The sequence below is a fragment of the Pelodiscus sinensis genome, chromosome 11 (assembly GCF_052426305.1).
Source record: "Pelodiscus sinensis isolate ZL-2025 chromosome 11, ASM5242630v1, whole genome shotgun sequence".
Lineage (NCBI taxonomy): Eukaryota > Metazoa > Chordata > Testudines > Trionychidae > Pelodiscus > Pelodiscus sinensis.
In genome coordinates, this window is record NC_143062.1 from 14,610,678 (window position 1) to 14,624,013 (window position 13,336).

Below are 13,336 nucleotides of genomic sequence, written 5' to 3' on the forward strand. Positions count from 1 at the left end.
CAGTGACTGGAAGATAGCTAATGTAAAACCAATTTTTAAAAAGGTCTCAAGAGGCGATCCCAGAAATTACAATAACGTCAGTACTGGGTAAATTAGTTGAAACCATAGTAAAGAATAAAATCATCAGACACATAGAAGAACATAATTTGTTGGGAAAAAGTCAACATGGTTTCTGTAAAGAGAAATCATGTCTTACTAACCTAGTAGAGCTCTTTGAAGGGGGTCAACAAACATGTGGACAAGGGGGATCCAGTAGTTATCGTGTACTTATATTTCCAGAAAGCCTTTGATGAGGTCTCTCATCAAAGGTTCTTACGTAAATTAAGTTGTCATGGGATAAGAGGGAAAATACTTTCATGGATTGAGAACTGGTTGAAAGACAGGAAACAAAGGGTAGGAATAAATGGTACATTTTCCAATCCCATTCAACGTATTCATAAATGAACTGGAGAAAGGGGTAAACAGTGAGGTGGCAACGTTTGCAGATGATACTGAACTGCTCAAGATTGTTAAGACCAGCGCAGACTATGAAATACTTCAAAAAGCTCTCACAAAACTAAGTGATTGGGCAACAAAACAGCAAATGAAATTTAAAGTGGATGAATGTTAAGTAATGCACATTGGAAAAAATAACCCCAATGATACATACAATATGATGGGGGCTAATTTAGCTACAACTAATCAGGAAAGAGATCTTGGAGTCATGGTGAATAGTTCTTTGAAGGTGTCCACACACTGTACAGCTGCAGTCAAAAAAGCAAACAGGATGTTAGGAACTTTTAAAAAAAAGTGATAGAGAATAAGAGAGAGAATAACTTATTGCATTTATATACATCCATGGTACTCCCACATCTTGAATACTGCGTACAGATGTGGTCTCCTCATCTCAAAAATATATACTGGCATTAGAAAAAGTTCAGAAAAGGACAACTAAAATGATTAGGGGTTTGGAATGGTATGCATATGAAGAGAGATTAAAGAGACTGGGCCTTTTCAGCTTGGAAAAGAGGAGACAAAGGGAGGATATGATAGCGCTATATACAATTATGAGCGGTGTGGAGAAAGTGAATATGGAAAAGTTATTTCCTTGTTCCCATAGTATAAGAACTAGGGGCCACCAAATGAAATTAATGGGCAGCAGGTTTTATTTATTTAAAACAAATAAAAGGAAGTTCTTCTTCTCACAGCGCACAGTCGACCTGTGGAACTTCTTGCCTGAGGAGGTCGTGAAGGCTAACACTATAACAGGGTTTAAAACAGCTAGATAAATTTATGGAGGTTAAGTCCATAAATGGCTATTAGTCAGAATGGGTAAGGAATGGTGTCCCTAGACTCTGTTTGTCAGAGGGTGGCGATGGATGGCAGGAGAGAGCTCGCTTGATCATTACCTGTTTGGTTCACTCCCTCTGGGGCACCTGGCATTGGTCACTATTGGCAGACAGGACGCTGGGCTGGATGGACCTTTTGTGGGATCACAATACCTACCTTTTTTTGCTAGTTTTCTCAAAACTCCAAAACTTACTGAGAAAGAATTCCGTATACAAAGCAATGTTTTCATAATCCATTTTAATGGGAAATACATGGAAAACATTTTAAAGAAATATTTGTGTGTCAGACAGTAATAAAATTACTTGCTGCTTTTTTGAAAATTCTTCATCAAGCGCTTCTTCTAAGGGCCTGTGTTTGTCAAGCTAAGTAACATCCCCAGGTGTAGTAGTGTGCCTGTATTCCAGCAGGAGGCCCTTCTATATCTGTGTGTATTCAGTAGTCTCAAAACAGGAGTACAAACTAGAGAATACCAGGAGAGGAAAATGATTGAATAACTTGCTTACCATGCTGGTTTGAATATGAAGGTTAAGAAGGACCTGTGCTCTTAACCTGAATCTGACTTTTGAACCTCTGTTGTTTAGAGCCAGGCAAGTGGCTTGGCCCAACTGCTAGAGAAAGAAAGAGCATGCTCCTGCATGATATTTATACTGTACCTCTGCAATCACAGCATATTGTACTGTACATACAGTTAAATGTCTGATTTGAAGATTTTGTACTATGTGTATCCAAAAGTTCAGCATAGGATCATTGGCTCTGCTATACCAGATCAGTTGGTCATCTAGTACAGTATCATGTCAGTGGTCAGAACCATATACTTAATAGTAAGATGCAAGAAGCCCCATAGTGGGCAATTATTATTTCTGAATAATAGAATGCCTTAAATTTGAAACAAAAGGAATTATACTAAATAATTAAATCATCCACTCAAATGTCTGGTCATATGAACTAGTAGTAATTATATGTATCAAAGTATAACCACACTCTAATTACACCACACTACAATTAGTTATATATGCTGTATTATAAACTAGTATAATAAGTTACTGCATTATAAAGCATAACCAAGAGTAGCGTGGTCTGTGAATAGAATTTTTGTAGGTTGAAAATGGGGGTGTTTTGCATAGTTAGACTCCTGACAAACTTTTGTTGGTGTCTTCATCCTAATACCGTGAAGTGAAGTGATGATCCTAAGAGCGTACAGTATGTTGGAGGTAGCTATGCAACTATAACCCAGCTCTCCTAATCTAATGCCTTATTCAATACATTCTCAACATTAGAATAATATAGAATAGGTGACTGTGGAAGGCAGAGGAGAATTGGGACCTATACGTGGGGAATAGAGTGTTTAAGAGCTGAGTATTCCCTGGCTAGTCCCTCTCAATCCACCTTCCACACAAATAAATGGATGGCTGTGCTAGCACTATCAGTGCCTCACATTCATGACTATCAAAAAAAATCACGTCTTGTAGAAAAGTGGAAGTGTCCTGATAAAATCTGCGGATGACGCAAAGTTGGGAGGTATTGCCAATTCAGAAAAGGATCGGGATATCATACAGGAAGGTCTGGATGACCTTGTAAATTGGAGTGATAGCAATAGGATTAAATTTAACAGTGAGAAGTGTAAGGTTATGCATTTAGGGATTAATAACAAGAATTTTAGTTATAAACTGGGGACACATCAGTCGGAAGTAACAGAGGAGGAGAAGGACCTCGGAGTCCCGGTTGATTATAGACTGACTATGAGCCGCCATTGTGACATGGCCGTGAAAAAGACTAATACGGTCTTAGGATGTATTAGGTGAAGTATTTCCAGTAGGGATAAGGAGGTGTTAGTGCCATTATACAAGGCATTGATGAGACCCCATTTGGAATACCATGTGCAGTACTGGTCTCCCATGTTTAAGAAGGATGAATTTAAACAGGAACAGGTACAAAGAAGGGCTGAGGAATGGAAAATCTGTCTTATGAAAGGAGACTCAAGGAGCGTGGCTTGTTTACCTTAACCAAAAGAAGGCTGAGGGGGGACATGATTGCTCTCTTTAAATATATTAGAGGGATAAATACCAGGGAGGGAGAGGAATTATTTAAGCTTAATACCAACGTGGACACAAGAACAAATGGATATAAGCTGGCTAGTAGGAAGTTTAGACTTGAGGTTAGACGAAGGTTTCTAACCATTAGAGGAGTGAGGTTCTGGAATGGCCTTCCAAGGGAAGTAGTGGGGGCAAAAGATCTATCTGGTTTCAAGATTAAACTAGATGGGTTTATGAAGGGGATGGTTTGATGAGATAACATGATCTTGATGAGATAACATGAATTGACCATTCATTATCAGTGGGAAATAGGTCAATGGAGGGATGAAAGGAGTTACTATAGAGAACTTTCTGGGTGTCTGGCTGGTGAGTCTTGCCCACATGCTCAGGGTTCAGCTGATGGCCATATTTGGGGTCGGGAAGGAATTTTCCTCCAGGGTAGATTGGCAGAGGCCCTGGAGGTTTTTCGCCTTCCTCTGTAGCATGGGGTACAGATCACAGCTGGAGGATTCTCTGCATCTTGGGGTCTTCAAATTATTTGAAGGCTTCAATATCTGAGATATAGGTGAGAGGATTATTCTAGAAGGGGGTGGGTGAGATTCTGTGGCCTGCATTGTGCAGGGGGTCAGATTAGATGATCAAAATGGTCCCTTCTGACCTAGAAGTCTATGAGTCTATGAGAAATAATAAGATCTAGAATTGAAAGTGCAAGAGTATACAGCTACAAATTAATTGCTCTTGTACCAAGTCAAATGTTTGCAGAGCAGCAAGTGCATAAATAGCTGGGCTCACATGTAATACCTTCAGGGTAATAAGGAGACTGAGCATTAGCTGTAGCACTTGGAAACCAGCTGATCACCCTGCAATCACACTGGTAAGTTCATGAGAATGCAAAGCAGAAAATTATCCACTGCAATCCTCAGATGGGCTGACTGCAATGAGAACGTTGTAGACACAGACTACAGGATTGGTCTCTTAATATAATTTACATTTTCATCATCTTAAAAGCATGAAAGAGATAAAGGAATCTCTAAGGAGTCTCTCTCATCTCCAGAGTCTTTGTTTCTCTAAATTGTATAAATTTAAATTCCAAATATATTCAGTGCAGCAAAAGGGTTTTTAATACACTGAATATACACCTCTGGGAGGTGCTGTTGCCTCCCTCCGTGGCACTCAGCTGACTTCTGAGCCACTCAGCCGGGTCACCGTGGGGGAGCAAATAGCGCAAGCGACCGTTTCGGATCTGCGCTCCCCATGCAGCATTGTACATCACCGCCCCGCCCCCCCTTCTCCTCCCGCTATGGTGCTCGGCTGAGTTCTGCACCGCTTAGCCGGGCCACCGCGGGGGAGCAAGCAGGGCAAGAGACCGTTTGGGATCCATGGTCCCTGTGGTGCATGGGGAGCATGGACCCCAAACAGCTGCTTGCATTGCTTGCCCGCGCATGGGGAGCGCGGAGCCCAAACCACCGTTTGGACTCTGCAGTCCCCCAAGTGAGAGGCAGGAGGGGGAGGAGAAGAGAAAGAGAGAGTGAGAGGCAGAAGGGGGAGTAGAGAAAGAGAGACGGAGAGAGAGGCAGGAGGCAGAGGAGAGCTGCGAGAGAGAGGGGAGAGGCAGGAGGAGGAGGAGAGAGAGAGAGACAGACATGGAGGAGAGACCCGAAAAATCCCATTTTATGACGGGCTATTGGCTAGTATATACATAAAAACTATTTCAGTCTCCACTATAATTATAATCAATGCTACCTTCTATGGAGATAAAAAGGAAAAGTGGGAGCATGAAAGGGAAAATGTCAAATGTCAGTCTTTTCATTAGACTTTTATATATTTTAAAAAACTTAAACTTTTAACCAGTGGTAAATTTATGTAATACTACATAAGCTCTAAGGATTCTTTTGCGAAACAGTGTGCAGCTGTCATTTTGGAACGATCATCTATTTTGTGTTGGAAGTTTCCTTTTTTTCCTGTGTTTTGTTCATTGCTGGAAATATTTTCAAAGTGGTAACTGTCCACCTGCTTGCTTTGGGATTGATTTGGAAAAGAGATTTTTTTTTTGTGACACATTCATGGGGAGCAGAACAGATAACTAAGTTCACTTGTGGTAAGAGTTAAGTGCACAAATGGACACCTACTTCAGGTAGGGAGCATACAGGCTTTCTAGGAGACTACAAAGTCCACTTGATGATTGAAAGCGAAATAGTCTAAGGAATTATTGCTTGTCCTGACTTGTCCACAACTGAACTTACAGGTTACAGTGGCCTGGATGATTGAGGAGATTGCAAATAGACTGTCAGGTCTTATACTTCTATTATTTAGAATTAAATCTCAGGGTGTAGTAACTGAAAATTATTCACATCAGATGGCACTTTTATTCCTATGTAAAATTAGTTGGTCTCATTCCAATTTCCAGTGCTTATATCAACACTGCAAATGACCTCTGGCTCACACCCTCGGGACTAGTTATTTGGCTCCCAGTTCAGTCCAGGGTGGGATATGTGTCTTAAATCACATTGTTCTCGACTTCAGGGCTGCTCTAAATTCTGCTCTCGGAGGGGGCTGTCTGACAGCTGGAGATCGCTGGAGGAATTTACAGTCGTAACACCTTTTCCCCTGTTGTATTTGCTAGGTTGGGGCAGTCAGGAAGGGGCAGCGTAGCAATCACTATACTAAATCCATCCTGCTGCTGCTGCTAGGTTCTTGGCTGCTTTGTGCAAGGTAACTTTAACAGGGCTCAATCTAGCCCTCCATGTTCAATACATCATTCATGTGTGCACACATTACCAAATCTATAGGTCTAGCTCACATCTGTCAGATACTCCTCCTGCACACCTGTGGCTGCTTGAAACAGCCCATCTTTCAGGATTATAAGTGTACAATACTAACGACTGTTATGTTTCTCTAGCAGCTCATTGGCAAACAGACAAAAACCCAAACCAATGCTCCCAGCTTTGCTCCCAACGTGTCACTTGATTGCTGCTATTTAGATCAGCCACAGCTGGGGTAGTTGGCCTTTCAAAGACCATTTAAAGTCAAGACCATGACTGAATAGTAAGACAGCACAAACTGTAACTAGGAGAACTTCTGGATCAACCAATGTTGCTGCTATTCTGCTGCCTACAATTAACCTGAATGAAAACGATTAAATAAATCTCCCATTGAGGAAGTTTCTAAATGAAGTTTCCTGTACAATCTACTTGGATGAAGTCCTTCATATTGTTACCTGCACCTCCAAAGCTGGAAAGACATCTTACCTCCATGCTTAAATCAGGGTGTGTACAATGATCAGAGAATGAGGCAAGGGCTAGGAATAGGAATGGGTAACTAGCAATACCTCACCGAATAGTTTTTCTTACTGTTGGCACCAGAGGCTGAGACACACAAAACAAGCTGATGAGGGAAAGGGAAAGAGTAAGAGTGACTGGGGATGGAAGGAAGGGCAAAAGCAGGTTGATCTAAAAAGTAGAGGTGGGAGAAATTATTCAGACAAATAGCTGAAAAATGCAATTTACAGTTGACCAAAACTATTCATGTTGAATTCAGCAAACAGCTTTGGCCAAAAAACAAACACACCAGATGTGTGGGGTGGAGGAGGTGGTTAAGGAACAGTTTTAGTTCAACATTTTCTAGAGGAAATGTTATGACTTTGTTTCAAAAAGATATTTCATTTTGGGATTTTGCTAGATTTTTTTACAAAACAGCAAAAGAGTAAAATGTCTGAAAACATAATTAAATTGGTCAGGTGGACACAATTTTCTTTCAGGTCAAACAAAATGTTTCATTTGGCCTGAAATGCCTTTTTTTTTTTTTTTTTTTTTTTTGCTTCTGTTTTGCCTTGAAGCAACTTTTTTCATATTTTTTGTTTCAGTTTAGCCGCAAACGAATTAATTGCTCAGGTGTCACAAAAAGGCAACTTTGGCTCAAATGCTGCTCTTGTCTCTGTTTTTCCTGGCTCTGAGCTTGCCATGTGAACCACTATGGCTGTGTCTAGACTGGTAAGTTTTTCCGCAAAAGCAGCTGCTTTTGCAGAAAACTTGTCAGCTGTCTGCACTGGCCGCTTGAATTTCTGCAAGAACACTGACTTCCTACTGTCTGAAATCAGTGCTTCATGGGAACATACTATGCTTCTCCCGTTCGGGCAAAAATCCCTTTTGCGCAAAAGGGCCAGTGTAGACAGCTCAGAATTGTTTTGCGCAAAAAAGCCCTCATCGCGAAAATGGCGATCGGGGCTTTTTTGTGGAAAAGCGTGTCTAGATTGGCACGGTCGCTTTTCCACAAAAAGTGCTTTTGCGGAAAAGCGTCCGTGCCAATCTAGACGTTCTTTTCCGCAAATGCTTTTAACGGAAAACTTTTCCATTAAAAGCATTTGTAGAAAATCATGCCAGTGTAGACGTAGCCTATAACTCTGAAGAAGTTTCTGATCTTTGTCTCAGCATGTAGTGGCTATTTGCCATTTCTCAGGTTTATATTCACCCAGCATAGGAAAGCAATTCTCAGACTGAAGAACCTGTCTTTGCAGGATGTAAGGCCTCATTACCTGGTGGGATATAGCTACTGAGGGGACCTTCCAGGTGCAGATGTCACCCTTTGCTTGTGAAGGGCAGAGGTGAAAATCAGCCACCCTCTGCAAGCACCATCTGTCTCTGCTCTGAACCTCTGGAAAGTCCACTTGGGGGGGGGCTGACCAGAGGGCAGAAAGAAGAGAAGGTAATAGAGGAAGTGTAATGCCCACTGGCCCACTGGCCCAATGCCCTACAAGGACTATGCAAGGGAATTAATGTAGTGAGAGATTCTGCTGCTTCCCCTATTGTTAAATTCTTTCCACAGATACCAAGATCTCCCTTCTCATTGAATCCCAACTGATTTCAAAGAAATCCCAACTGATTTTTTTGTGGGTCAGTGGCCCATGACCCAAAAGAGGTTCCCCACCCCTGTCCTAGTGAGAGGTACCCGAACATCAGATTTGTTTTGTTGGACTTCTTCATTAACCATTAGAAAGGGGATAGTGTATCTGGAGAGGTAAGCTGATAAAAGGCACAAGAATCAGCATATGCAAGAGAAGGAGTCTGAAAGACCAAAAGGTAGTCAGTGTCAAAAGTGGCCTTTTGGATGGCAAAGATCAGGGCTGAACTCAGGAATCAGAGCTGAGGATCAAGACAAAGGCACTGAATACAAACTACAGCAGAGCAAAGTTAGATGAAGACTGAGGAAAAACCTCCTAACTGTAAGAACAGTAGGACAATGAAACAAGCGACCTAGGGAGGCAGTGGAAGCACATTCACTGGAGGTTTTCCAAAGGAGGCTGGAGAACCATTTGTCTTAGGCAGACAAACCCTGCATCTTGGCCAGGGGCATGGTTCTATATTTCTATGGTTGGCTGGAATGGGGTGGACCTGGGCACAAGCAGGCACATGAAAAATTGCAGCCGGGGCAAATACTTTGACCAGCCAGTCTGTTAGCTGGTTCAGCCACTAAGACAAGCTGTTCTGCCAGGTTGTCTAGTTGTGCTCAGGAGACTGAGCCAATGCAACTTCAGGGCCTTACTCTTGAAAAAAAGTCATCAGATGAAGCACAAGAGTCAACCAGACTAAGGAAATTGAAGCAGAGGCAAAATCTTATGCTGGATGAAATCAGATTCTATCATACAATATGTAAGGAGGTTGATTCATTGATTTCAAGGTGATGTCTGGCACCCTTCTTCCTTGTTTTGCTGAAGGATTTATATGTTTCCTGATTCATTGTTTTCTTTGTAGAGACTGTAGTTCAGAAAACCTGTCAGGCTGCCTGTGAGAAACTTATTTCCTCTTACTCAGCAATGGATCATAGATTTATAGGATCATAGAGACTGCCGGAGGTCATCAAGTCCAACCCCCTGCCCAAAGCAGGACCAACTCCAACTAAATCAAAGGCTTAATATGCTCTAGTGAGGATGCAGCTGCCTTACATTCCATCATGCCCTAAGTCAGGGGCAGGCAAGATATGGTCCACAAGTTGGATACGGTCCATCAAGCCTTTTAATCTGGCCTGCAGCCCATCCCTGCAGCATTGAGTGGATAGTTGTTCCCTGTGGCTCTGTGTGCTGAGGAGGAGTGGGAAGGCTTTCCTGGGAGTGGAGACAGTCAACACAATTTCTCAGCTCCCATTGGCCAGTTCCCAGCCAATAGGAGCTGAGAAATTTTGCTGAGGGGCAGGGACAACATGTGACGCCTCCCTCCACAGTACAGAGAGCCACATGACATAGTCATCTGAGTGATCTGGCATTGCTGGCAGGCAGGGAATCCTGCCTGAGGGCTGCTGGCTAGGAGCTGCATAGGTAAGTTCCTCCTGCTCAGAGCCTGCCTCTGACACCTCACCCTTCCCACACCCCACTCCCTTATGGCCCCTGCTCCAGATTACAACTCCCTACTTCACCCAAACTCCCTTTCAGACCTCACACCCTCTCCTTCTCCTCAGCCCCCCTACCCTGAGCTCCCTTCTGCACCCAACCTTTCTCCCAGCCCCTGCACCCCCTCCGTAGAAACCTTTGACAATTTATCAAAATCTTGGAGTGGCCCCACCCATCAAAAACTACTATTCACCCCTGCTCTAAGTGGAACCAGAGCACACTACAGGTTGGATCTCTGCCAATTACATCTTCAGACTTCATGTTGTTAACACTTCAGTGGGCTTTGGATCAGGCTCATGAAGGGTTAAATCACAGATGACTGCTGAGTTTAATGTATGCTGTGTTGTAGCCAGGTCGGTCCCAGGATATTAGACAGACAAGGTGGATGAGGTAATATTTTTTATTGGAATAGCTTCTGTAGGTGAGAGTGACAAGCTTTCATGTTTACACATAGCTCTTCTACAGTTCTGGGGAAACGCAAAAGCTTCTCTCACACCAATAGAATAGAAGATCCTCGCTATTTTCTTTCACTGAATTTAACTTCAAACAGACTTTGATTCTGAATGGAAGTTATATTACTGTTTTAGAATCTAATCCTGCAAGGTACACTTAGGCTACGTCTACATTGGCAAGATTTTGCGCAACTACTTTTAACGCAAGAGTTTTTGTGTTAAAGTATTTGCACAAGAGAGGATCTACACTTGGCATGTGCTTTTGTGCAAGAGATGTGCTTTTGCACAAAAGCATCCGTGCCAGTGTAGACGCTCTCTTGTGCAAGAAAGCTCTGATGGCCATTTTAGCGATCGGGCTTTCTTGCGCAAGAAATTCATGTTGCCTGTCTACACTGGCCTCTTGCGCAAGAACAGTTGCACAAGAGGGCTTATTCCTGAGTGGGAGCATCAGAGTTCTTGTGCAAGAAGCATCGATTTCTTACATTAGAATGTCAGTGTTCTTGCGCAAGAACTCGCGGCCAGTGTAGACAAGCAGCAAGTTTTTGCACAAAAGCAATTGCTTTTGTGCAAAATCTTGCCAATGTAGATGTAGCCTTAGACTTTAGTAAAACATTTGATACAGTCTCACATGAATTCTTATCAATAAATTAGGGCAGGGGTGGCCGACCCATTAGACACGAAGAGCCAAAATAGTGATGTATAGAGTGCGGAGAAGCATGTACCTGAGGGGGAAAATAGTTGCTGGTACACTGTCCTGGAGCATATTATCACAAAAAAAGCACTGGGAAGGGGTGAGAGGTGCAAGCTCTGGGAGGGAATGTGGATGCAGGAGGAAGTAGAGAAGAGGATGCTGGCTCAATGGGTGGCTCCAGGCTGAAGAGTGTTGGGGGTCAGGTGAAAGGTTGGGGTGCTGAGTAACTAACCTCCCAACCCAATCCCCCTCCCCAGAGCCAGACACCCCTCCCCACTCTAATGCAATCCCTCCCCTCGGCACCCTCCCGCTCCCCAGAGCCAGACACACACACTCCTCCCCTCCCCTTCCCCAGAGCCAGGCATCTCCCCCTCTAACTCAATCTCCCCCTCTAACCTAATTATCGGTCTCGGGTCCCACAGGCGGAGCCGCTGCCGCTACAACTACACGCGCCTACCTCCAGGCGCTGGGGCGCGTGTGCGGAACTGCTGGTTTTGAGCATGCGCTGGCCAGGCTGCCATGTGCACCTCCCCAACCCAATCCCATTCCCAGAGCCAGACACCTCCCCTCCTTGCTCTAACCCAATCCCCCCTCCGGGAGCCAGAGCCGCTGCTGCCGCTACCGCCACACGCATACCCCACCCTCCTCTTCTCCAGAGGCAGGCATCTTCCCCCTGCTCTAACCCAATTCCCTTTCCCCCCAGCCTTATGCCCAGGTCCCGGAGCAGGAGCTGCCGCTGCTAGCTATGACATCAGTGAATCAAATCCAACTTCCAGCCAAATTCCAACACATTTTCTTTGGGGACGTCAGAGAATAACGTGATAGAAGCCACTGATAGTACTGCTGACAATGAATGGGGCTGTAAAACTTTCAAGTGATCGCAAAATACGCACCAGCTTTGAGAATAAGGAGTAAGCGCTTTCTTTCCAGGCTGAAAGGCACACACTCCTGTTTTGTCTTCAGCAAAAGGTCTGGTCTTCTGCAGAGACTGCTGGTTTAACTGCTTGTCTAGAGACTCACCCACCACAATGACTGAGGAGTAATATACTGAATGCACTATAAAAAGCTCTTAAAAAGACATTGGTATCCTTCACATAGGACATTTTTCAGGTTGTGCTGTAACAGCTCACCAAGGGTTTATCTACACAGGATTATTCCCAGAAGGGGCAAGGCCAGGGGCAGCTAGGTCTCAGTGCAGCCTGGTGCGCATTGCTCCGGTGAGGAGTTAAAGGGCCCAGAGCTCCAAGCCCCACCACTACCACAGTAACAGTGCCTTTTGAATTGCCAGGCTTTGGGGCAGTTACTCCCTTCTCTGTCCTCCATTCCTCTTTGTTGGCATACCAGGTTATCCCAGAATAGCTATTCCTGGTTAACTCTCTCTGGCTTTGTGTGGATTTTCTTATTCCAGAATTAGAGTGCTTTTTTCTGAACTAGCTTGATCTGCACAAAGAGTTATTCAGGAATAGCTATTCTGCTTTAAATTCATGTCCTGTCTGAATTCAGATTAACTTCCCTGCCTAGACAAGCTTGCAGTGGTGGACAGGAGTTCAACCCACATCAAAGTACTCAGTGTTGATTCTAATACATAATCCTCCCAAAGGTCTCCTTGTATTGTTTTTGTCAATATTATTCCACAGACACAAGAACTGGTTTGAACTAAATTCTGTTTAATATGTAAGATTGTGCAATAACATGTATTGCAGCTTTTCCAGGGGTATATTGGCCATGATTACTGGGTTTTTACCAGCAGAGCTGGCTAAAACATGCACTAAAAAGATGCAAAAATGTGGTCAACATTTTGTTTGCGCTTTTTGGTGAAAGTCCAAATGTTAATATTTTTCATTGACCTTTCAATAATAGAAATTTTATGACTAGCCCTGTCTTCTATTTCCCTCCAAATTTCACAGGATTGTTAGCTACTAGCAGAAGTGAAGTCAGTTTTTCACCCCAATGACACCTCCAGCTGAGCAGCAATTTCCCCATGAAGGCACTGGTGTAGGAGTCAGACTAGAATCCAAAAGAACTTGAGCTTTCCAGGCCAAAAATAGTGCTACACATTCTTAAAGAATGAAGACTATTTCTGCACCCACCTGTGGTTCAGATTTGAGCTAAACCCTTTTCTTTGATTTTTCTGTATCTGAATATGCATTCACTGTTTTGCATGCCCTTTGTAACACTGCTGATACAATGCCATATTACTGACAATGCAATTGCAATTGGCTTCAGTGGCAGCAGGAGCGAAAGCCAGACCCTGAAATCCTTACTCAGGTGAGTAGCCTTTCCTTCATCAACTGGCTTTATTATTCTCTGCCTGATCATTTTAGTTTTTTGCAGTCTCAGAGTTAGGATTTAAAAATAAATTAATAATAACAATAAACCACATTTACTGAAATAGTATTTGTAGGACACAGTTCTGTCACAGTATAGTGTGGCTGCCTTTCTAGAAAGCAGA

General features: G+C 43.4%; 1 long non-coding RNA gene across 1 annotated transcript in view; it reads left to right on the forward strand.

Moving 5' to 3' along the window:
- The first annotated feature begins 12,685 nt into the window (after positions 1-12,685).
- The window catches only part of LOC112544174 (uncharacterized), a 73,764-nt gene continuing 73,113 nt past the window's right edge, over positions 12,686-13,336 (forward strand). The window contains exon 1 of the long non-coding RNA XR_012906611.2: positions 12,686-13,152. This is a non-coding gene — a long non-coding RNA (uncharacterized LOC112544174). The remainder of the gene's footprint in view (positions 13,153-13,336) is intronic.